This window comes from Petaurus breviceps, unplaced genomic scaffold, assembly GCF_028583685.1.
Source record: "Petaurus breviceps papuanus isolate PSGF00001 unplaced genomic scaffold, PetGlider_PUasm1.0 37, whole genome shotgun sequence".
NCBI classification, from domain to species: Eukaryota; Metazoa; Chordata; class Mammalia; order Diprotodontia; family Petauridae; genus Petaurus; species Petaurus breviceps.
The window spans coordinates 13,035,193-13,059,178 of NW_027186296.1; the positions used below are offsets into that span (position 1 = coordinate 13,035,193).

General features: G+C 37.9%; 1 pseudogene; it reads right to left on the minus strand.

Annotated features, from left to right (window-relative positions):
* Nucleotides 1-3,278: 3,278 nt before the first annotated feature.
* LOC138168774 (cysteine protease ATG4B pseudogene) lies at nt 3,279-22,955 on the minus strand (annotated as a pseudogene).
* Between the last annotated feature and the right edge of the window lie 1,031 nt (nt 22,956-23,986).

Consider the following 23,986-nt stretch of genomic DNA (forward strand, 5'->3'; position numbering starts at 1 on the left):
CAGTACCCTATGTGTTGTATCACCCGACTGCCTGTAGGCAAAAGACAGGAGTTTTAATTTCCTCTGTTACTGACTTGGGCCAATTTTCCCCTTTTTAGGCAACCCAGTGCCCTTCTGCTTTCCAGGGGTTCACCATACTAATGCCAAATTTAGTTTGGACACCCAATTACCATAGCTCATGACAGCTCAGAATTCAAGAGTTGAAGAGATCTGCCAACCTTATCCTGCTGGTAGCTGGGATTACAGGTGAGCATTACCATGCCTGGCAATGTTTTTTAAACTCAAAGTTTGCTTTAGTGTCTTTCCCTACCTAGGCCTTTGCTTAAACCAGAAACCTGGAGCTGTCATTCAATAAGGGCTGGTTTTGTTGAACGGAATATAGCTGTTGCTACCATGTTGTTTACTTTTTGTGTCCTTAATATTATTCATATTTTAGCCATGTTTAAATATGTTTCATGCCTCAGTCATATTTTATGGATTGATTCATTCAATAATGCTACATTAAATATACTTAAATATATAGGTACTTAAAAATTGAAACTGAATTTAAGCATTTCTTCAGTATCCACTATGACTCCAACACTGATCTAGACATTGTACCTAGACCTCCCATTAGAATATAAGCTTCTTTTGGGCAGATACTATTTTTCTGCCTTTCTTTGTAGCCTCAGGGCTTAGCACAGTGCCTGGCACTTGGTAGGTACTGAATGAAAACTTGTTGTTTGAATATGGGATTTGCCAAAGAAGCATATAATATAAAATTTATTATCTTCAAAACTATAATCTAGTTGTGAAGGCAAAACACTCAATGACATAAGATTGCACCAGACATCAAGAGATCTGGCTTACAGGTCTAGTTTTGTAAGTAACTAGCTATGCCTGGCCTTGGGCACTTAGTTTTGTTATCTGTAAGTGAAAGGGTTAAATATGATCTTTAAGCTCCCTAGGTAGCACAGCCAGGTAGAACAGTGGATAGAGTGCTAGGTACAATGCATGGCACATAATAGGTGCTTAAGAAATCTTTATTTATTGATTAAGCCTGGAGTTTAGAAGATCTAAATTCAAATCCAGCCGCAGACACTTACTAGCTATGTGATCATGGGCAAGTCACTTAACCTCTGCCCTAATTTCCTCAACTATAAATGGGGATAATAATAGCACCTGTCTCATAAAGTTGTTGTGAGAAATGAGATAATACTTACAAAGTGCTTTTCAGAATGCCTGCCATATAGTACGTGCTTAATAAATTTCAACTCTGACATTTGATGACTCTATGAAAATAAAAACACTAAATGCTACAAGAGTTTGAAGAATAGAGATATTTCTATGGACTGAAGTGATCTTAGATGGCTTCATGGGGAAGGTACAACTTGAGCATGACTCTGACAAGTGGTTAAACTTTGAAAATAGCAGCAAAGTGACTGATCTTTTTCACTTTTATTCATATCTAATAGCATTCATTAATGATCTAAGATCTTTCCAAGAATTTCCATACACATTTCACCTCTAGAGACATATGGCAGCTAGTAATAACTGGAGTGTCACTGAAAACAAACTTGTGAAGGAATGTGTATTCTAGGAATACATTATTAAGGTAAAAAAATTAGATTCTGTACTTGGGCACTCATATAGCTTAGTGTGTTTTGGTTCAATACCTCGGCACAAACATTATTTTAATTTTTTAAATTTGTAGATTGTTCAGACAATGCTGTTGGCTTACTGATGAAGAACCCTTTATGATGGTTGATGAATGATAAGCTACTAGCATGCTCATCAAATTTACAGATGCTACAAAACTAGGGGCGATATCTCATACTGAGGATGAAAGAGTAAGCTCAGGGACTGGAATGTTGAACCAAATCTGTAAGAAGAAATGATAGGGATAAATGTAAAATTTTAGACTTGAGGTTGAAGAAGTCAATTTTACCATTACAAGATGGAAAGGCATGGCAAGATAGAAAGCAGTCTCAGTGAATTACCAGCTCATTTTAATATTGTAATTTGGCAGAGAGAAGAGGTACTATTATTGTTGGGTACATTAAGAAAGATATAGCAGCATGGTGCAAAGGAAAGACTATGGATTTGGAGTTAAAGGACCTCGATTTGTGGTTCTGCCACTTATTACCTGGGTAACCTTGGTCAAGTCACCTTATTTATCTGGGCCTCAGTTTCCTCAACTGTAACATGAGGAAGTTGAACTGAACAGTCTTTAAAGTTTCTTCCATCTTTAAATCCATGAATTTCTGGCTAAAGGAGTGATAGTGTCTTAGTGATAGTATATTAGTCAGACTTGACTGTAGTATTTTGTTTGGTTCTTTTTATTTAATGTCATGAAGGCTACTGACAAGTTGGGGCTTCTAGATAAGTGCAACCAGGGTGGCAAAGAATTTGAAGAATGTTCTACATAAGGATTAGTTGAAGAGACTGAGGACATTTGGTGTGGAGAAGAGAAATTCTATGGTGGAGGTGGGGTATGATATTTGTTTTCAAATACTTAAAAGATCTATCATGGAGAAGGATCAGACTTGTTTTGTTTAGCCCTCTAAGTGATAATTAAGGACAACAGGTGGAAGTTGCTGAGACAAGTTAGGTTTGATCTAAGTAAAAAATTAAGAATTATTACCATCCATAGCTGGAATGTTCTTTGTCCTTCGTGTGTGTGTGTGTGTGTGTGTGTGTCTGTAAGAAAACACTGCATATGAAGCAAGAGCAGCATCACTCTGTGGGATAGTAGGTAAAAATTGATGTGAGAGTCCAGTCCAGCCTGGCTTCAGAGACTTCTACTTGAGGGATGTCCAGCCCACTTTGCTCATGTGCATAACTACCGTAAAAAGAGGAACTGACATGCCAAGCAAACCAAAGCTTAGTATGTTAGGAGGTGGAACATGAGCACGTCTGCTCAAGGGGGCCCGGCCAACGGGGAGAGGCTTCTCCAGAGGACACTTTACAGTCTTGGCTCTGCTCCTCTCATGCATGGGACCTTTCGACATCGAGGTACCACTGTCTCCATTTCCTTAAAAGGTGTTTTGTGCTGAGGATCCTGACTCCAAGCATTAAGGCTTCCATGAAAACATGTTCTCGATCCAAGGACAGAATGCAGACAACATCCGCTCTGCACTGATACTTCACCCACGCTGGGATGAATGGAACACTGGGATGTCATCGAGCGCCTGTGAAACCCGGTGAGCAGGCCTGTCAAAGGGGCTTCCCTCCCCACCGCCCTCCAACCCCCTCTCCCCCACGCAACACAGATCAGGCAAGTCAGTGTCCTAGCCTTTTCAAAGGGATAAAATTTCAAAGTCTTCATCTTCTGAATCAAAGAATCTTTCCAGTCTCTCTACATTGGAAGAATCTAGTGAGAGATTCACAACGTTTGGACACGAGAAGTGTGAAGGCTGACGCTCAAGCAGCTCAAACATCGGCAGGGCTCCTGGGATTCGAGACAATTTTTTGACTTGTTGGCACCAGTTGTTGAAGTCTTCCTCAGTCTTGCAGAGAAAACCCACTTCAATGGAAGCGCCAAGCTCCCCTATGTTCATTCACACGGAAGGTGCTGGCAGTGGAAGGTCTCGTCAGGGAAAACGCTGCCTTCGGCCAGCTCCACTGCAGTCTGGGTTGAATGTGGGTCCAGGTAAATCAGCTCCTCCCCTACATATCCAATGACCAGCGAGCACTGTTGGGCTTCCCTCCATTTACTCCCAGGGAATGGGACATCATAAAACAGTGCTTGAGGGTTTCGGTGTAAGCTTCAGTGATGTCTGTGAGCCCAAGGGGGAGAGGAATCAGCAATACCAGTGTCTTCCATGGTGAGTCTGGCGGTGACCTGGGCTCCAGGTGGGTACTCATTAGAGAGCAGCTATGAGTCTGGAGGGAACGCAGCAGCATCGGACAATTGGCCTTGCAAGACCATCTTTTGAAGGAGACAGAAGATACTTCACTAAATTCATGGTCAATAGCAACATAAAAGAACAAAAGTCCATCCCTGCTATGTCGCATTCCCCAATCAAACATGGCTCCCCATTGTATATGGAATTGACATATACACTTGAGCAAACTGATGTTCGATTAGAGAAACTGGAACAGGAGAGCATAAAATGAGCTTTTGGATAATCCTCTTATGGTTTGTGTGTAGGAGGCCCAAAGTATCTACACATAACAGAGAGAGATATCTAGATAGATAAGATGAAAGAAGTTAGAGAAGAACCTGTCTTTTGGTGAAGTTATTATGGTAGTCTATGGGTCATCCTGGAGGTGATTAGCAAATAGTTCTCAACATTTATGTAACATTCCTATTCTACCAGCAACAGAATTTATAATCTAGAAAATAAAGAGCAGGGAGGAAGACTTTGTGAGTTGTTTTCCTAGCATTGTTTAAGGGAATTTAGACTGACTCTTGGAGGGCCTGCTTGTCTCTCACCTTTTATTTCCCAGGCTACTCTGGTACTTTCAGGGATGGATACTGGTGTGGTCTGCACTTATTAACAATTCTTCTGCTGAAAGGATCCAGAATTCACCCTCTGATTTCCCAGTCTTTTCCTGCCCCTCAAGTAGATTGTTTGTTGAAGGGAATGGAGTGAAAACCAGTAAGCATCTTTGTTAGGGAATATGATTTACTCCTGTGGCCACTAGGGGACCCCAGCTGAATATATGATGAAATGGAAAGGAGGTTAAGGCCTCTCAGTGGACAGAAGAAGCAGCTGGTCAGTATTTGCAGCTGCCACAGCTAAATTCAGTAGAGCAAAATTATGTTTTGGTAGTGATCTTCAAACAGACTGAAAATGAGAATAGGAAGGGAAATAAAAACTCACTTTCCCCCCACTACTGCCACAAGGTCTCATACTATTCTTTACCTCTGGCCTTCAGAGTTACTACAATATGAGTTTCCTATTATCCCTGAGGTTAATGATCAGGGATATGCTGGAGTCAGTTCCAGCTCAAATCTGACAACTCTTCAAATCAGGACTTGATTTGTTGTTTTGATGATTTAAGAAAGTGGAGAAAATTCAATAATACAGATTAAGCTTAAAAGTATGTGCTGTTCCCATTTTACTTTTTCCAGGAGAACATGTTGTTAAACATTTAATAATATACCCCTGCTTAGTAGTGAGTGTTCATAGGATCATAGATTCATTGGATCATGAATATAGAGATGGGAAAGGTCTTAGAGGTCATCTGGTCCAATACCTTCATTTTATAGTTGGGGAAACAGAGGACCAGATAGTTTAAGAGACTTGCCCAAGGGATTGAGTATTAGAACTAGGTTTTTAAACCAAGTCCTCTACTTCCAAATTCAGCATACTTTCAGAACTGCTTAGCCTCTCCCTCTGCCTCTGCACTTTTCTTTCTGATAAAACCTTAAATTTAGCTTGTTTTCTGTTTTTGTTTGTATCTTATCTCTTGTACTAAAGGGCTATCACTTCTAGCTGTGGTATCCCAATGCCTTGCACAAAGTAGGCAATCAATCAATATTTATTGTATGAATTGCTTAAAACCCTGGACCCAGTTATCTCCTCTCTGTCATCTATGTGACCTTGGGCACAACCTCTCTGGGTCTTATGAATCTCATTGTCAGGGGCAGAGGATGCAGGGAGAGTGACAAGGAGTGTCCAGCTCCAGACCTACTACCTTCCACCCTGGTTCCAGAAACAAATGGTTGCAGCAGGTAGGAACCTCAGAGCCAATTTCATCCAACTACCTCATTCTATAGACAGGGAAATTGAAGCCCTGAAAAGAGAAGTGACTTGATTCAGCTATTAAATGGCATGTCCAATATTTTAATCCGGGTCTCCTAAATTTGAGTCCAATGTTCTTTCCACTATTACATGTCATATAAGTGCTTGTCTCTAGTTGTATTTCGCCACATAAAAATAGCTATCAAGGCCTCTCCCTAGGTAGAAAATCCTGGAAACAGAAGAGATTAAGGGGAAAGTGAATTTTATTTTATTTTCATTTTTTATTGATATCTTTTGTTTTTACATCACCTTCATTTCCAAATAAATGTCCACTCCTCTCCCTAGAGAGACATTGCTTGCAACAAAGAAGGTTTTCCTCCTACTTAATAGTATTTTATTTTTTCCGATTTCATGTAAAGATAGTTTTCAACATTCACTTTTATAAGATTTTGAGTTTCAAATTTTTTTCTCCTTCTCTCCTCTCCCCCCTCCCCAAGATGATAAGCAATCTGGTATAGTCTATACACGTACAATCATATTAAACATATTTCCACATTATTTTGTAGAATATTGTGAAATAAGAATCAGAACAGAAGGGAAAAACTATGAGAAAGAAAAAAACAACAAAAAAAGAAAATAGTATACTTTGATCTGCATTCAGACTCCACAGTTCTTTCTCTGGATATGGATAGCATTTTCCATTAGGAATCTTTTGGAATTGTCTTGGATCATTGTATTTCTGAGAAGAGCTAAGTCTATCAAAGTTGATTGTTATTATTATTATTTTTTTGCCTTATAGAGGGCAATTGGGGTTAAGTAACTTGCCCAAGGTTACATGGCTAGCTTTTTTTGTGTGGGTGTTAAGTATCTAAGGCCAGAACTGAACTTGGGTCCTTCTGACTCTTGGGCCAGTGCTTTACTCATGCACCACCTAGCTGCCCCATCAAAGTTGATTATTATGCAATGTTGTTGTTATGGTATGCAATAGTCTCTTGGTTCTGCTCACTTCACTCAGCATCAGTAACAAAGAAGTTTTTTAAAGAAAGAAAAAAAAATAGTTGTTCAGAAAAACTAACCAACACACCCACTGAGTGATAATTATGTTTTATGTTTCATACCTATAGTTCCCCAAACCCTACAAAGAAAGAGGGAAATGGATTTTATCCTTTTTTCTTAGAGGCCAAACTTAATTATAATTACACAGTATTCAGTTTATTTGGTTTTGTTTTTATTCTTTCTGTTATTGTTATAGTTATCATATATATACATATATGTGTATGTCTGTATGTGTGTGTCTGTTATATGTCTGTAAATGTGTGTCTGTTTATATGTTTATATGGGGAATGCAACATAGCAGAGATGGACTTTTGTTCTTTTATGTTGCTATTGACCATGAATTTAGTGAAGTTATATTCTGTCACCTCAAAAGATGGAGAGTTGTTGCAAAGGGTTGGTGGTTTCCATGCTGCTTTATCCATCTCTGGTTTGGACTTCCAATCTTCAAAGGGGTCATCAAGTGTTGATCCATCATATCTTCTTTCCAAATTGTAAAGTCTTCTGAAAAGTGACCGCCATGAAGATAGTGACCCACTTTTATCTAAGCTATGTGTATATATGTGTGCATGTATGTATATATGAATGTATAGCTTGACTGGTTTATTTGCATCTGTTTATATGTATCTTCTCATGCTACTCTGTTTTCCATTTCACTGACTGTCTCCTGTTCCTGGAATGCTCTCACTCCTCATTCCTATCTCTTAGCTTTTATGGTTTCCTTCAGTCCTCAACTAAAATGTCATTTCCTGCAAGAAGCTTTTCCTGATTCCCCTAAATACTCTCTGAGCTAGTCTTGAATTTATTCTATATTTATTCTATTATATTCTATTATTATCTATAGTTATTATATTTATTCTATATCTTGTTTATATGTAGTTGTTTGCATGGTGTTTCTTCTATATGATTGTGAGGTCCTTAGGGCAGGAACTGTTTTTGTCTTTTTTTGTGTGTCCCCAACACTTTACTATGTGCCCTAGGCTCTGTGTTATCACTTATTAAATGCTTGTTGACTCGATTTGACTCATCATTTCTTTATTTTTTTTTTAAGCAATCAGGGTTAAGTAACTTGCTCAAGGTTACACGACCAGTTATTTCTGGGTGTGGTGCTGAGTGTTTGAGCCCGGAATTCGATCTCCAGGTCATCCCAACACTGGAGCCGGTGTTCTCACTCGCTAAGCCACCTGGCCGCCCCTTGACTCATCATTTCTTATGGCATAATTCTAATTTCTTACATTTATGAACCATAGTTTGCTTATCCATTTCCTTGCTGATATGCATCTACTTTGCTTCTAGTTCTGTTACTATAAAATGTGATGCTATGATTATTTGGACTGGGTCATTTTAAATGGTACCATTTTGCAAAGTGGGAGAGAGTTTTAGATGCCTTAGTCTGTATATGGGAATTATTTTCCTTCCTTCTCCTGGATATGAAGCTTTATATGTATGAACAAATGAAAAACATGAAGGAACATCAGTGTTTGAACAGCAAATTGTGACTGATATTTTAGGAGTTCCCAGTTTAAGCTCAGTTTAGGTAAATTCCCCTCTCACCACATTTTTTTCTTTTTCTCTTATAAGCCACAATGATCTCTCAAAAATGTTTCAAACTTCCAGTAGCAATTTATTGGTCTTCAAGGCAAACATAAAATCAAGAGTGTAAATAGGATCCATGACTTTACAGTAGTTATGGCTTACTTTCTGACTTGCACATTTTGAGGGCTTGTGTAGATTAGTGGAATATTTCTAGCATTCCCCCATGTATATAAGAAAGACAAAGAGAATGATTAATTGGAAGGGAGGGAAGAAATCATAGAATGTAGATTTTAGAGCTAGAAGGGACCTCAAGAAATTGTAAGGCCTAGTCATCTGTCTTAATGAAGTCAAGATATTATTAAGCCCATTTTGTACATGATACAACTAAGACTCTCAGAAGCTTAGTACTTACTGGAGTAGGGTAGTAAGAAGTGAAAGGGGGACTAGACATAGGTTTTTTTTAAATCTCATAACACAGTATTATTTTCACTATTCCATCTGACCTCTTTTCGGAAGTCTTGGTTATGCCATATAATGCCACTGAACCTCAGCATTCTCATCTGTAAAATGGGAATAATAATATTGGCACTACCTAGCTCATGGAGATGCTGTGAGAAAATTAATTTTCAAACCATAAAGCATTATTTAAACAAACCAATAATGTACCAATTATTATGATTTCTACCACTTCAGAAAACAAAACCACCTGGAATTTATTGGGATGCAAGACTCAATGAAGTTTAGATAACACTCCTTTGGAAGCACTTTTATGCTTTGATGAATGCTTATGGAGAGCCTGAAAAGACCTTAGCTTAAATGGGCCAGTGTCTCCTGTTGCATCCTGGGACATCTTAGGTTGTCCTGATGAATATCTGGCCACTGAACCCAGATGGTTCTGGAGGAGAAATTGAGGCTGGTGACCTTGTACAGCCCTTCCTCACTCAAATCAAAGTCAACTGCAAGTCATGTCATCATCTTTCTGAAGTCATTGTCTTCTCCAGGAAGAACAAACACAACAACAATAAGGAGCTAAAGAGTGGTCCATTCAATAGCGGACTTGCTTTCTCACTCACCCTTGACCATTCTAGCTGATAGGGATATATAGCTCCCTTTCCTGACTCCTTTAATACCCCTGTATAACTTGTCACAAGCTACCTTGTGTTGTTACCTATTTTTTCATGTGCATGTCTTGTCTCCCAAACTTCATTCTAAGTTCTTGGGGTCAAGGAGGGGGCAGGGACTGTGTTTTACTTCCATGTAAACTCATCAGCATATAATAAAGTGCTTTGCCCATCATATGGACTCGATAAATACTTTGTGGCTGAACTTTTCTATTGGCCTGGAGCTTCTGTGAAAAGGGGGGGATTTATTTCCTCACTTCCCTCCTCACGGGGACTTAGAATGAGAACTTGGAAGGGATCTTAGCAATCATTAATGAGGACACATCTATAAAATGCTTTAAGCACCTCAGAAGTTGACTGGTTTTGTAAGGCACCTGATAGTTTTCCTCTAGAAGAGGAGATGGCAAAAGGTTGGCCATGACAATATTAACTATTCTTCTTTGCATTTTTAAAGGATATACAAGAATAAAAGGATTAGAGCCTCAATCAGGATTAACTAATCATTTCCTTCCTACATGATAGCATTCAAACACAATCAGCTGGTAGATAAACCCACAAAAACACATAAGGAGCTCAATGATAGGCACATATACATACTGCCCCCTCCGTACTCCCAACTAAATTTGACACAGCTATCAAAATTCCAAGTTTCATTTCTCTTCAGAAGACTTGCATTCAAGTCTTGGCTCTGATACTTGCTATCTGAAAGATCTTGGGCAAGTAGCTTAACATCTCTGTGCCTCCTTTTCTTTCATCTATGAAATGGACTCAATGACTTCTGTACCTAAAGCCTAAATATAGTCAGGTGATGACTTCAAGTTAATTTATTTATTTTTCTAAATCTGTGGTCCTGTTCTCACTGGGTGATGAGGGGGGAAGGGAGAATAGGGAAAGGGTTAGAGTGCAAGGAAGGCTTCACAAATCAGGTAGAATTGAATTGGGCTGTAAAAGGTGGGAGAAATCCAACATTTAAAAGGTGAAGGCAAAGGGAACAATTTGAGCCAAGGCAGAGAGTTGGGAAAGTTCATTCTAGAGCCAGAGAAACACAGTCTAATTTGGTTGAAACAAAAAGAGGAGTGGAGGAGACCATTATAATAGTATATGATGATATTAGGAAGGTAGGATGATACTGGATTATAGAGGGCCTTGAATAAGGAACTTCTCTGTAACATAAGAATGATTTTAAAAATATGGCAAATATCTATTTTCATGACATCTGAGACTCTTGAAGTAATCAGACAAAATAATAAAGATGCTTTGTTACAGCATAAATCACCAGGTAAATTTAAAGTATTGTAATTTACACATATTCATTCTTACACAATTCTTTGACATAGGAAAGTTCTGATTATCCTTTTGAAGATGCAAACTAAGAGAAGTGTGCTGACCCAAATAAAGCATTAGCTCATGTTTGGAAAGAACCCTGAACTTAGCATTAAGAGAGACCTAGATTCTAGTCTCATTTCAGCCAATCTGTGTGATCTTGGGAAATTAACTTCACCTCCATGAGATTGGAAGAATACCATATTAGTACAGAATCTCTCTGGGCTTCTTTTTCCTTATCCATAAAATGAGATCAGACTAAATTATTCTTCTCAGTTCTGAGACCTCTCTGATTTTATAACATAGGAAAGATAGAATTTTGGGGTGACAGACCAAATGAAAAATCTAAAGAAATTATTATGCCAAATAAAATTGCAATGCTGATTATTCAAATTATAGACTACTACAACAATGTCTGATCATCTCTACTATTCCCTGCATTATTACCAGTGTTTCTAAATTCTAAGCTCATTAGTTTCCCTGGCTGCCACTTTCTGTCTTCTCCCAACATCCTATAGGTTTATCTTCACTGGTAGTATTATTCACTCTTGATTACCTTTGCCTTTAGTTCCAATAGTCACAGAATTATAGATTTTGAGTTAAAGGAACTGAATCCATTTTGTACCTGATTGACAATAGCCTTGACAGTTTGCTGGATAAGTGGTTACCCAGGTTATGTTAGTTTTTTTTTGTTGCCATATCACACCATTGTCTCATATTGGACTTGAAGTCCACTAAAGCCTTTAGCTTTTTTTTTCTTCTTTACATAGACTGTTATGTATGCCCATCCTTCCTTCATCTAGTACTTGTGAAATTGATTTTTTGAATCCAAGTATAAGACTCCAAATTCATACATTTTCAATCAACCAATTGACAATGTTTTCACATGAAGACCTCTACTGAGGGAAAACACATTGATAAAATATCTCATTTTTACCATTGGTTTTGGGGGAGGGGTCCTATACCTGTGATTTCATAGGTATAGAGAAAATTTACTCTCTTGAAGCAAATAAAGAACTTCTCTGTAACATAAGTATTTTGAGGGCACCGGGGTACTGAAAAATGATCAGTTGACAAGCTCTTATTAAGTGCTTACTATATCTCAGGCATGGTGCTAAGTATGGGGGTTATAAGAAAGGCAAAATCATGGTCACTGCCCTCAAGGAGCTCACATGGTAGTGGAGGAGATAATATGTAAGTAGCTATGTACAAAAAATATAAATGATTTATCCGTGGTCATATAGCTATTACATGTTAGAAACAACACATGAATTCCTGTCTTTTGTACTCAAAAGTCAGGTATGTACCCTCTAAGCCATGCTGTCTCTCTAATACACTTTTGGATAGAGCTAATTCCTAAGAAATATTTTCTTAAATCAGGCATAAACTTGTCTCATTGAAAACTCCACTCACTGCTCCTAGTGCTATTATCTGGGGTCAAGCAGAAAACATCTAATACTTTTTCCACACCACAGACATTTATACTTGATAATAGCTATCTTGATCCTGCTAAGGTTCCTTCCTTTCCAAGTTGAAAAGCTTAGTTAATTCAACTGAACCTTATGGCATAATCTCAAGTTCCTTTACCATACTGGTAACCTTCCTCTGGATGTACTGCAGGAATTCAATATCCTTTCTAAATTATGATGCTCAGAACCAAAAACAATACCCTGGATGTAGTTTGGCTAGGACAAACTATGGTGGATCCATTGCTGAACTTCTGAATACTTCTTGTTGTTGATCAGTCATGTCTGACTCTTTGTGACCCCATTTGGGGTTTTCTTGGCAAAGATACTAAGGTTGTTTGCCATGTCCTTCTCCAGCTATTTTGCAGATGAGGGAACTGAGGCAAACAGGGTTAAGTGACTTGCCTAATGTCACAGCTAGTAAGTATCTGAGGCTAGATTTGAATCCAGGAAGGCTAGTTTTTCTGATTCCATATTCAATGCTCAATCCACTGTGCCTCCTAGTTGTCCTGCCTTCTGAATACTAAACTTTTTTTGAATTGATCCTAAGATTATGTTAGTTTTTTTTGTTGCCATATCACACCATTGCCTCATCACACCATTGTCTCATATTGGACTTGCAGTCCACTAAAACCTTTAGTCCTTTTTTAAAAAAATAGACTTATGTATGCCCATTCTTCCTTTACCTAGTACTTGTAAATCTGATTTTTTGAATCCAAGTATAAGACTTCAGATTTATCTGTTTTCAATCAACCGATCGACAAAGGCTTATTAAATGCCTATTATATGTCAGGCTCAGTGCTATTGCATTCCATCTTATTAGAGCCATCTTCCTGTTCTAGCCTGCCTAAATTTTTTTGCATCTTGACTGTCATCCAAAGTGTTAGCCATTTTCCTCAGATTTGTGTCACTGGAAAATTTGATAAATGTGCCATTTACGCCTTCATCAAAGACATTGATAAAATGTTGAACAGCACAGAACTGAATACAAATTCCTGGAATACTTCACCACAGACTTTCTTCCAAGTTGCTGTCAACCCATTAATGACTTCTCTTCGGGTCTGGTCATTCAACCAATTCTAAATCCACCCAACAGTGTAATCATCTAGATGAAAATTTCCATTTTTGTCTGTAAGTAAACCACAAAAGACTGACAAATGCTTTTCTGAAAATGAGTAAACTATATATTATTTCCCTGATTTACTAATCAAATAACCTTATCAAAAAAAGGAGATGAAGTTAGTCTGACATAACCCTCTCTTTTGAAGCCATATCATCTTTCTGTAATCACTTTCTTTTTTGTAGAATTTTACTAATAATACCTTCTGTAATATTTTCTGGAGTTTTGCCAGGGATTGAAGTCAGCCTCACTGAACCTATTTGTAATGTAATATCAAGCAAAGGCAACTTCCCAGGTTCAAAATACCAGCATAGGTGCTCTCTATTTTATTCAGTAACAAACCCAGAACAGAGAAGATCAAAACATGACATCATTCAAAATACAGCATTTACTAAGTGTGATTAAATAATCTCCAAGGCCTACCCCACCCCAGGACTTTCCAATCATTCAACCAATTACAAAGTCTCTGTTCCAAATACTTCTCCACCCCTAGGCTATACCTTAATTAAGTCCACCACAAAGCCCCTCTTCTCAAATGGAGATTAGTTTCCAAACATAAGTAAAATACATTCATTTGCTCAACCATAGAACACAAAAAGGTCAAAAGTTCCCCACCCCTGGATCACAATTGAATCTACCCCAGAGTTACATCAAGTTTAAACACAGCACTTAATACCCAAATGGAGGTCTTTTCTTCATCTTGACACGAGGCAAGTTCTCAGCAATCTTAGTTCCTGGAGAGACAAGGCTTAGCAAGGCCATAAGATACATTGCCAGTCCCTTCATGAATTTATCCTCTGTCTGTAGAACAGTCCTAGAACCCCTGAACACATTAGCAAAGCCCTCTCCCAGGATTTCTGTAAACATACAACAAGAAAATCCTTCTTCAGGGCTTCTAAACCAACAGAAAGGCTCCCAGACCCCTGCAACAACAGTACTGTCCCTCACCAGTGGACAGTATTCATTCTGTCTGCAGGACAGTCTCCAGACCCCTGCAACAACAGTACTGTCCTTCACCAGTGGACAGTATTCACTCTCTGTCTGCAGGACAGTCTCAGGCCTTCTTAACCAAATACCAGGTTCCAGGACTTCTTCAACAGGACAGTCTTTCACCAGTGGACAAATCTGGCAAAATAACATCAAAACAGACAGACAAAGTACCAGCCAAACAGCCATGTCTCCTCAGTCCTTGGCAGCTCAGGGGGCAGGTCTCAAAAGTCCAGGGCAATTCAAAGCGGCCACCAGCAATCCCTTAGTCTCTCTCCCTCCATGAGGTGCTTCTTCCAAAAAGAACTTCCGCCTCTCTCCAGTGTCTCTCCAAATCTACGTCACCAGCTCCTCCCACTTCAGGACTTTCTTTTCACATCAACAAGCCCATCCCACAGGTGGGATTAACAAACTCTGGGTTTTAATACAATCAATTTGAAAACCAAGCCAATACAGGGGAATCTTTAATTGCCATTACTATCACACTATTGCATCACCATTCTTACTTATTTTTCTTGATTTGTGTCTTGTAACTGTGGGTACACTTCAAGGCTTTTCCTTCTCTCCTCTTCTCTATCTCTACATTGCATTCTCTCAACTGGTGACTTCATTAACTCTGATGCCTTTAATTATCATCTTTATACTGATGCTTTCCAGTTCTCTATCTACATCCCTAATCAATCTTTCGACCTCTAGTCCCACATTGCAAACCACCGTTTGGACTTTTAAAGCTGGATGCTCCATAGGCACCTCAAACTAAATATGTCCAAAATAACTCATCACTGTTCTACCCAAATTCATCCTTGTTGTAAACTTCCTCATTTCTGTTGAGTGTGACTTGATTATGTTTTCAGCCTTGGTATTCTCCTTGACTCTTCACTTTTCCTTACTCCAGATAATCACTCAGCTGACGAATTTTGATAGTGGACAAATTTCTACCTCCACAACATCTCTCTTATCTCTTCCCATATCCTCACTCACATAGCCTATACCTTAAGTTTAGGGCCTCAGCATCTCTCACCTGGACTACTGCAATTTTATCTTAATTGCTCTCTTTTACTCAAGTTTCTCCCCATTCAATAATCCTCTACAGAGTTGCAAATTGTTTTTTTTTTCTAAAACACAGATCTGACCATGTTATTCCCCTATTCAATAAATCCTATTGGCTCCCCATTGACTTTAGAATAAAATATGATTTCATCCTTAACTCAAAGTTGTAAATTTCTATTTCTCTTTTTGTCCAAAATTTTAATGTATATATTGGTTTGATAATAAAGATACATAATAAATAAATATGCATCAGTTAGGGAATATGTTTAATTTTTTGACAGACAGTGGTACAAAATTAAAAAAAAGTTTGAAAACCATTGATTTAATCATATCTCCTCATTTTACAGGTCAGGAAATAGAGGCTAGAGGCAAGAAGTGATTTGGCCATTGTCACATGGGTAGCAAATAGTAGAGTTGGATTTGAACCTACTTCCTCTAATGATAAATAAAGAATTCATTCCCCCTGTCCTCATGATTTTGTCTATCACCCAAGGGCTTTCACCAACCAGTTAATATCATTTGACAGTTGTACCTGTACTATATTTCCTTAGTACAAACATCATGCTATGTACAAATAAGTACCTAGACCTCCATCCCACACAGAGCTTACCCCTAGGGTTTGTATAATACTTAATATTCTCATACCTGTCAATCAGCTCAGCCACCAGCTAACCAAGATAGAGAACAAAAGGTAGGGGAGGTTGAAGTTGAAGCTTTGTGTAGGATATTCATCTGACTAACTTCACTGACTTTATTAGGAAAGGGGCGGACATAGAACTGATTCATTTGATTAAGATGAAAGTCATTATGCACTGAATCCCCAGTCCCATTGTCTTCTTCACTTTGGGGATTGTCAGGTACAGGATGTCTCAAAAGTCTTCGGGCAATTTTAAGCTTTACCATTTTAAAATTACACCAAGACTTTTGGAACACTATGTATATGCCCAAAGTTATTGGAGAAAAAAGTAAAAGATACAAGGGTCTTTTCATTGATAATCAAGAAGAAAAAAAAATCTTTCCAGAGCAATTGGTGAAGAGATATAGAGAAAAAGGCTTCTCAGTTTGTGGGGATGTGATGGAAAATGATTAACACACACACACACACACAATGAGGGAGTGAGGGATGATCTCACTGTGAGCAGAGACTCAGCCAGGCAAGACCAGAGAATGGGGGAAGGTTACCAGGAGCAACATCAAAGGTTGGCAACTACCCCTCACTAAAGAGAACGTCCTGGAACTGAGTCAAATGCAGGCTGAACGCAGCAGTTAAACAATCCAAACACAGTTTTAATGCTCTCAAGGATTTGTCCAAAGAAAAAGACAAGGTCCTGTCTGTTAATAGTGCACAACAGATACTGCTCAGGGGCTCCTTTAACTAATGATTCTCTGGAGCCAAAGCATCATTGTTTAAAGTCAACTTCAAGGAGAGATTACCTAAGTCCTTCTTTGGTTTGCTTTGCCCGGATAACTATCCCATGGATCTTTGGAAGGCCTTGGCTCTGTGTGCAGAAACTGGTGGTAGAGACAATACTGTATTTTTTAGCTGACTTTGCTAAGTTGTATGGCCATCCATTTGATTATGTGGGCAGTGATCTGATTCTGTATTTAATGTGTCTGAGAATATAACATTCATGAGTGACAGTGACTACTCTCCCTCTTATTGCCTGAAGGCCTAGTATGTTACATTTCACACCACCCCCAGGGTTCTCCAGTACCCTTAAGGGGTTTGGGGTATCTAGGATCTCTGCCACTGGCTCCAATTCCTACTGATGATATATTCCTAATTGTAGGGAAGTTCCTTGCACCCAGTTCCATTTAATCACTTAACAATTGAATTAGCATTTACAAAGGACTTTTTACTTCAGAGGTATAATACATCTAAACATACTCCCTTAATACTTGGGGCATAATCTCCCCTGCACCACCTCAAGTGAAGGAGATGGGGATTAGACTCATAATTTAGCTCATTTCCTATATAGCATAGTCCTAAATTCCAACTGCAAAGCCCTCTTTGGGCTAGAGTCCCTGGCACCCTGGTTTCTCAAGGCTTCCCTACTAGATTGGTTACAGCATCCAACCTGGAATCCTACCTCTGAGGTTGCCATGGTTCAATTCCAGATCCAGAAGGATTCCACTATCTGCACCTAGAACTTAGGACAATTAAAAAAACACAACCCCTAGATAAATTCTTGGGAATACAAGGTAAAAGGGGTGTAGGATAAGGAGGTAAGGTTGCCCTTTTCCTCATCTAGCTAGTTCATAGTGCCTTCTCTTTAATCCTCTCCCTTAATGTCTAGTGACGAAGGAAATAGGCTTTATTTTGAAATAATCCGTACCGATCGATCAGCAGTATTTGGGGAATCAGGTATAAGTCTAGCTTAGTATCCATCTGAGATACTGGAGAAATGAGGATCTAGACTCATGGCTTATCCCCTGCTCCTCTGAAGACAGAAACTGCATTTTCCTTTGGAGAGCAGTGGGCAAGAATCCAGAAATATCTATCAATACCTTTATGTAAAGTACATTTAGATGACCTATGTCAATGTAAATATCTTCCATGGGCACAAACAATCTTATAATCATTTTAAGTATATATAATAATTCAAACTCATGACAAATTTATTAATTTTCAATCAAATGCAATAAATATTGAACACCTACCCTATGGAAAGCACTATACTAGGTGCTTGAGGTGAAGTAAAGATCACAGAATCGCATACTTAGAGCTAGAAGAAATCCTAGAGGCCATCTAATACAACTTGCTCATTTTACAGGTGAAGAAACTGAGGCCCAGAGCATGCTCAAGGACACATAGCTGGAAGGGGAAAGAGGCAGGTAAATTGCACAGTGGATAGAGCTCTGGACCTGGAATCAAGTAAGATGAGTTCAAATCCAGTCTCAGACTCTTGTTATTGTGAGGGAAAAAAATTAAACGGTATTTATAAAGTGCTTTGCAAACTTTAAATAATGAATAATGATATTAATAATATATAATATAATATGTTAATAATATAATAATTATAAGAACTGATATTAATAATATATAATATGTTAATAATATAATAATTATAATAACTGAGCAGCTCTGACTCCAGATCCATTGCTCTTTTCGCTCTGTGGCAGCACAAAGACTCAGTTATTTTCCTTTGATTATATGTCTAATATGACACATGCAGAGACAACTTTAATACAAGTTCCATCAGGATAAGCACACAGGAAAGACAAAATCAGTGTTTGGTGAAGTTTAAGGGAGATTCATTTATGAATGGGGAGAATTAGAGAACATTTCGTGGAGGAATAGACTTTTGAACTCAGTCTTGAAAAGGGAGTAGGAACCAGTGCTGGAGGATTTGGGCATTTCAGGCTTAAGTAATAGTGTGAACAAAGACATGAAGGCAGAGTAGAAGAGATAGAGGTCCTTAGGGGACCTGCTCTAAGGTAGAGATAAGAATGATGCATAATTAGGACACATGTGTATAAATAGGCTTGCTAAATTTGTTCTTTAAATAGGTTAAATGTTCCCTTTCCACTCTTATATTTACAATCAATTTGCTTAGTAACACTCCTCCCCCTTCCTCCCCTCTGCATCCCCCCACCCCACCCTTTTCCACCTCAGTCCCTGTCTGCATTGTCACAGATTCTGAATTAGGAGAATCTGAAATAATGAGATTTTACTGTAGTTATATTTCATGCTCAACTTATTAAACTTTGGAGGAGGTAGGGAGTGTGATATTGACTAAATCCTCTGTGACCAATTTAGTCAGCAAGAGCATAATTTGGGGATTTTTGTTTCAATCAATTTCCTAAAGAAAAAAGAACACAAATAAATAAGCTCTAAATGCAATACCCTCAGATCCAGTAAACAGCATGTGAGCACTGATGAAATTCGGCATTATCGCTGAACCACGCGCCATTGCCAACCAGAAGAGTCTTGTTTTCTTCGCCACAATCAATAGTGAGCACTTTCATTTTCTGCCAATAAATTTTGGTCTTTGTCTCATTGTTAGTTATGGAGAAGTTTTTAATTTGGTTTTCTTCCTTGGAATTAATGGGTGCCCCAATAGCTTCATATTAATCTTCTCTCTAGCAATAATATTCTGAACAGAGAAACATAATTCATGTCAACCACAGTAAAGGGGCTCTGACCTTGGTAAAGTGGTGAGAGATCATCATCATCACAATTATAATAATCTTCATTATTATTAATTAATAATGATTCCCTTTCTCTCTATTTTCTTCTTTGCAAGAGGTAGAATAAGGAGCACAGAGTCTATGATTGGAGAGTGCCTTGGGAATAGAAAGGGAATTTTTCTCTACTTTACAATCCCAGTCACACTGGGGCCAAAGTGGGGTATAGTAGGAAGATGAGAGAAAACATAAAGAAGGAGAAGTAAGCCAGGCTAGACAGAACACAAGCCTGGGATTCCCTGAAGTACACCCTTGGTTCCTTTCTTTGATTCTGCTCAGGGCATACCAAGTGTTTTTCTCTTAAAGTGACCGCGAAAGTTGATTCTTTTAGGGGTGGCCAGGTAGCACAGTGAGTAAGAGCACTGGCTCCAGTGTCCGGATGACCTAGAGATCGAATCCCGGGCTCAGACACTTAGCACCCACCCAGAAACACCTGGCCGTGTAACCTTGAGCAAGTTACTTAACCCTAATTGCTTAGGTGCGGCCAGGTGGCTCAATGAGTAAGGGTACCGGCTCCAGTGTCGGCATGACCTGGGGATCAAATCTGGGCTCAGATACTCATTACCACACCCAGAAATAACTGGCCATGTAACCTTGAGCAAGTTACTTAACCCTGATTGCTTTAAAAAGAAAAGTTGATTCTTTTCCTCCCCCTAACTTTATATCTCACCTACCATCCCATTTTATTTATGCTATGCTTTAGAGTCTGCAGAATGCTTTCATTTGATTCTCACATCATTGTGATGAATATAGGAAGGATTTTATTCTCTTGATGTTCCAAATAGGGAAAGTAAGACTCTGAGAGGTTAAGCTACTTGCCCAAATTCACACAGCTGAAGGATAGAACTAGGAGTTACACCAATGTTTTCTCACTCAACTACACTGTTATCATTCTGTCTGTTGCTTTCTACATTTTGAGTAAGAGGGCTCATGCAAAAGATTTCTTTTTCATGTTGAATAATTTCATTGGCTTTTGGTTTCTAATACCTTTCTACTCTCCATTTAATAACACAATGGGCAATAATCCTTGTACAACCTTTTTACTCTTTCCCCCAAAATCAGGTAATCAAAAGTATATAATAAATGACTTTCTTCTTCTTTGGAATAGTGAGCTCTAAATCATTAGTTCTGATTGTACCACCTCCCTGCTTGATAATTCATCTTATTTCTTGTAATTTCTGCTTCTGTGCAGTGCTTGACTCTCCAGGTGAATATATATGTATGTATACATGTATGCTTATATGTATGTGTGTATATATGTATGGATGTATGTGTGTATGTATATGTAGGTTTATATGTGTATATATGCACATATGTATATATGTGTACACATACATACATACTTTTTTCTCTATTTACACCATGCTTGAAAAAATGTTATTTTTTAAAAATAGTAACTATACATGAAGGTTTGTGGTCAGTGCTGGTCTTTTGAATATTTCAATGAAGCCATCAATTTGTTGATGTGGATGTTTTCTTTAATCAATCTAAATCATAGTTCATTTATGATTTCCTTTTCTGTATGATTCTTATCCATATTTCCCCATGGCTCTAACCAATGGTTTAAATCTTTCTATAGTTCTTAGTATATTTCTTGAATATCAGTACAGTACTTGGGTTGTTAATCTGTTATCCCTTACTTACGCTACATGAGTAGCCTACCTCCTTTTCCCATTATATGTTTCCTGTATGAAATCTACTGTACCAGCATACAAATTGATTAAACACTCTTTGCCAAGACAAACTCGGGAACTATATGGATACAATTAAAAAACATTTTTCACACAAATAAAGTAATATCTGAGCAATTGAGAAAACATTAATTATCCATGGGTAGACTGAACCAATATAATAAAAATAACCTAAATTAATTTACTTATTCAGGGCCTTACCAATCAAACTACCAAAAATTGTTTTATAGAGCTAAAAAAATAATAACAAAATTCATCTGGAAGAACAAAAGGTCAGGAATATCAAGGTAATTAATGAAAACAAAATCTGAATGAAGGTGGTCTAGCTGAACCAGATCTCAAACCGTATAATAGAGTGGTAAACATCTAAACAATCTGATACTGGCTAAGAAATAGAGTAGTGGATCATTGGAATAGATTAGGTACACAACACATAGTAGTAAAAGATCATAGTAATCTAGTATTTAATAGACCCAAAGACTTAAGTTTGGGGACAAGAACTTATTTTTTGACAAAAGCTGCTGGGAAAGCTGGGAAACAGTATGGCAGAAATTACATATAGACCAACATCTCACACTGTATACCAAGATAAGGTCAAAATGAGTACATGACTTAGACATAAAGGGAAATACCGTAAGCAAAGTAAGAGATCATAGAATAGTTTTCCTATCACATTAGTTGATAAGGGAAGAATTTATGACCAAACAAGAGATAGAGAGCAGATTTTGATTTTGATTATATTAAATTAGAAAAAGTTTTTGCACAAACAAAACCAATGCAGCCAAGATTAAAAGAAAAGCAGAAAACTGAGGAATTTCTTTTACAAGTCTCTCTGATAAACGCATCATTTCTCAAATATATAGAGAGCTGAGTCTAATTTATAAGGACATGACTCAACTGATAAATGGTCAAAGGACACAAAAAGGCAAATTTCAGATGAAGAAATGAAAGCTATCTATAATCATATGAAAAAATCCTCTAAATCATTATTGATTAGATAAATGCAAATTAAAACATTTCTGCGGTACCATCTCACATACATCAGATTGGCTAATATATGACAAAAAAGGAAAATTATAAATGTTAGGGGGTATGTGGGAAAGTTGGGACATAAATGCACTTTTAATGGAATTGTGAACTGACCCAACTGTTTATGCCCAAAGGGCTATAAATCTGTGCATACCCTTTGACCCAGCAAAACTTCTACTAGGTCAATATTCCAAAGAAATAAGAAAAAAGGAAAAGATCCATTTGTACGAAAAAAAATGTATAGCAACTCTTCCTCTGGTGGCAAAGAGTTGGAAATTGAGGGCAGGTCTATCAATTGAGGAGCAGCTGAACAATTTCTAGTATATGATTGTGAAGGCGTATTATTGTGCTATAAGAAATGACAAGCAAGGTGATTTTAGGAACACCTAGAAAGACTTACATGAACTGATGAAAAGTGAATTTTGTAGAACCAAGAGAACATAGTACAGAGCAACAGCAATATTGCAAGATGATTAGCTGTGAATGACTTAGCTATTCTCGATGATTAAAGACAATTCCAAAGGAATCATGATGAAAAATGCTATCTAACTCCAGAAAAAGAATGGGATACAGATCAAAACATACTATTTTTCACTTTCTTTATTTTTATATACTTTTTTCCTGGTCTGTGTTTTTTTTTTCACAATATGACCAATATGGAAAAAAAGAAAGTGATTGAACATTGTTCAACTATGCCTTCTTACCTTCAATTCTGGCATGCTCACTTCACTGGCCTTTGGACTTTGAGGTCTCTGGGTTACCTCTTTTCTTGCTTCACCTTACCCTTCTAGCCTCTATTTGTTTTTTCTCTTGGTGGTCTGGGTTTTTGCCCTTTCAGGGTTATTTGTCTTTCAATCTTTGTTGGAAATGATCAGAAACAATAATATTACGAGTAGAAAAATGATGGGTTAGCTATCTTTTTTCCTTTAGTCTTCCTCCTATGTTTGCGTATAAATACCACGGTGGGGAGAAGATCCTTGGAAGAGAGATTGTGCTTAAAGTATCCTGATATAGGATTGGAAAGGACCTTGAAGTTTATGTAGGCAATCCAACTGCTTCTCATTCAACAGATCTGGAAATTGAGGTTTAAAGAGACTAAGTGACTTGCACAGAGGATATAAGAGGCAGAACTCGGATTTGAACTCATCTTCTTTGACCACAGAACTTTTCCCATACATACTACACCATACTGTCTTTGTTTTCCTCATCCTTTTGATTCAGAATATTCTTTTCCTGTGGAGAAAACCTACTTTTTTTTACCCCTTCTCCTGCTACCTTGACCTCATCTGCTCCCACCTTCAACAAAAAGACTATTTTGGTGACCCTTAATGCTTATGCCTTCCTTCTGAGATCACCTCCAATATGCCTTGAAGATATCTTGTTTGTGTGTGGTTGTTTGCCTATTATCTCCCCAATTACATATGAACTCCTTGAAGGCAGGGACTCTTTTTCCTTTTTTTTTTTTTTTTGTATCCATAGGACTTAGCTCAGTGCCTTACCTAGGTAAGCATTTAATAAATGCTTGTTGATTGAATATGCTTTTTTTGCCACTTCTTATGTCTAGGAAATACACTGCAGCCTACTTATATACCTACTGCAGATCTCACTATTTCTGCTTGGATCACTTAGAAGTTTGATTCTTTAGAGATTGTCATAAGATTTGTAATCATCAATCAATAATTTTTTTTTAAATTAAACATGTACTATGTATCAGGTGCTAGGTACTAGCAAGAATGTCAGTGGGTGGGGG